Here is a 2,731-nt window from a genome sequence, read left to right as displayed (position 1 = left end):
GGGGGGGCTGGGAGAAAAATGCAACAATGAATGAATGGAAATACAAAATCTCTGTAAATGTTCATTAAAATTAATAAAATTTTAAAAAACAAAAATAATATGTTAGGACTTTTTCCACACTAGAAAACTTGGTGGACATTGAGGGAAATGGGGATGTGAGGATCTGGGAAAACAGATGGAATTCATGGGAGAACACCTTCATCTCTGAGTACCCTGGAGTTCACAGTAATCTTCTTATGAGGGAAAGATGACAAGGAGGTGTCCTCACAGGGCCCTCTCTCTGGGGCAAGTCAGCACCTCAGGGCTGGTCTGGACCTCTCAGCCCCAGTAGATTCTCTGAGCAGAGCCACGCTCCGTCCTGGTCAAGCACCTGATGTAGGTATGGTGTTCCCAATATGTAAAGGAAGTAGATCCCTAGTAACATATAGGAAATAGTTACACACACACACACCCACACCCTCCCTTCTTCACTCCTTCTCTCTCTCTCTCTCTCTCCCTCCACACACACTTCTGAGGCCCGATAGTCTCAGGAGTAAAAAAGGCTGTAAAATGAGAAAAGACGGAGGGGTAGGGTAGAAAAAAAGAAATACGCTCACTGGATCTCTGGGAGTCTGGCTAACAGTGCAGCCTGGAGAAGCCTCCTCAGAGAGAAGCATTTGCTATTCTAAATATCCGTAAGTCAGTGTATGCAAATGTGCCCTATTCAAGGAAGCCAAACTAAAAGAGCTGCTGGGGATTCCCCACATAGTCAGGCAGAACCCTTTCTCCCACGAAGGCCACGCATGCCCTTCAAAAACCAAACACACTTAAGCACAGAAACCGAGACACGCGTGCCGTTTTCCAAGAAGGATGTGTGGTGTCAGCCCAGCCCTGTCCTTCAGAGAAAGAGTGTAAAATCCATCATGGCTCCAGACAGCTCCTCAGAGCTGCCACTGTGAAGAGAGGAGGTGGCTCTGGGCCCACACCTCTCTGCTATGAGCAGAAGCCCTGTCTGGGGAGGCCCAAGCCTGGCCCTCCTGCAGTCCGCAGCCACTATCTGACGTGGAGAACTTGCAGAGCTCATGGACTGTAGGTGGACCCTTCCAGAGCCTGAGGGAGGAAGGTAGCTGGCAGGTGTACCCTGAGGCAAAGGGCGGATGCCTCACTTCCTGGACTTCACCACTGCGGTCAGTCTCTCGTTTATCCACGAGTTCTGTTCTTTGCTTTGATTGTTCTAGCAGCTTCCTTCCAGCTGCCCTGCCTTCATCTCTGATGTGTCATCTTAGATCTTCATTTGGGATCCAACTCAGCCTAGCCCAGGCTAAAAGGAGATTTGCGTAAGATTCCAAGGCCTCGTGAGAAGAGAGAGCAAAAAGTGGGGGGTGGGACGGGACTGTGCGCTTTCCTCGGAGTCTCTGCTGTTCCCATCACTCCTTCTGTGGGTCTGCAGCTCTGCCCATGCGGACGTCACCTTGCTTCTCTGCTTTATCTTCTGTATGTGGAGATTTCATCCTCATAGATTTTAGTGAACTAGTCTTTCATGTAGGCAACTAGCCACAACTAACATAATTACTGATTTTCAAATCCACATTCTTAGAAGATAGAAATTTCTGTGAACACAATACGTCTTCTGCCTTTATGGAATTACAGTGTAGTGGACAGAGAGGAAAGGAGTTCAAATCCACCAGAACTCAGTGGGAGGAAGAAGGATACTCTTCTCCCGTGTGACTTACAGTCTCTGAAATCCTGATGGAGGGTCAGCTTATGAATCAGTTGTGATTCAATGGCAATGAGCTGAGTCAAGTTGAGAGAGAAAAGTCACTGTAAATAATATTAAACCCCCAAGTACTGTGTCCATTCTGGCTCCTGGTGACCCTCTGTTGGATGTGGGTTACATCTCAACGAGAAAAAAAAACCCAAAATCCTCACCACTGGACCAATAGACAACTTCATGATCGATGAAGGAAACAGTGAAGTTGTCAAGAGCTTCATTTCACTTGGATCCATAATCAACACACATGGTAATGTTGTTGATTACAATCGAGTTAAGTTATCCTATAAACAAAAGGCTTGAAGCCTTTCTGTAACTATCGTCATTTATTAAAGTTCATAGAATTTCCAGAGGCAGGTTGTTTAGGATAGCAGTAAGGAAATTAAAAAAAAAAAAGGGTTGTATTAGGAAAATATGCTGTCAAGGATCTGTCCAAACTGTTAAAGAGCAATGATGTCAGTTTAAAGATTAAGGGACACCTGATCCAAGCCATGTGTTTTCCAATTGCTTCCTATGCATCTGAAGGTAGAACAATGTATAAGAATGACAGGAGAATAATCAGTACTTTGAGTTGTGGTGTTAAAGAAGAGTATTGACTGTCCCGTGGACTGCCAAAAGAACAAATAAGTCTGTCTTGGAGAAAGTGTAACCAGAGTGCTCTTAGAAGTAAGGATGTCAGCTCACAGACTTTGGGCAAGCGGTCTGGAAAGACCAGTCTTTGGATAAATGACACCACGCTGAGAAAGGTGGAAGGTTAGAGAAAGAAAGGAAGGTCTTTAGCAAGATGGATTGACACAGTGTAACAGTGGGCTGGACCATGTCAGAGATTGCAAGGAAGACGCAGGACAGGGCAAGGTTCTGGTCAAAGCTCCTGACAAAGTATTGTCAAGTTGAGTATGACTCATAGTGACCCTATGAACAGAGCTGAACCCTGCCCTATCCTGTGCCATCTCCACTATCTCTGACACACTTAAGCCCATT

The sequence above is a fragment of the Elephantulus edwardii genome, unplaced genomic scaffold (genome assembly GCF_000299155.1).
Source record: "Elephantulus edwardii isolate Elephantulus edwardi_28Jun2011 unplaced genomic scaffold, EleEdw1.0 scaffold00055, whole genome shotgun sequence".
Classification (NCBI taxonomy): domain Eukaryota; kingdom Metazoa; phylum Chordata; class Mammalia; order Macroscelidea; family Macroscelididae; genus Elephantulus; species Elephantulus edwardii.
This window is presented reverse-complemented; position numbering follows the sequence as displayed.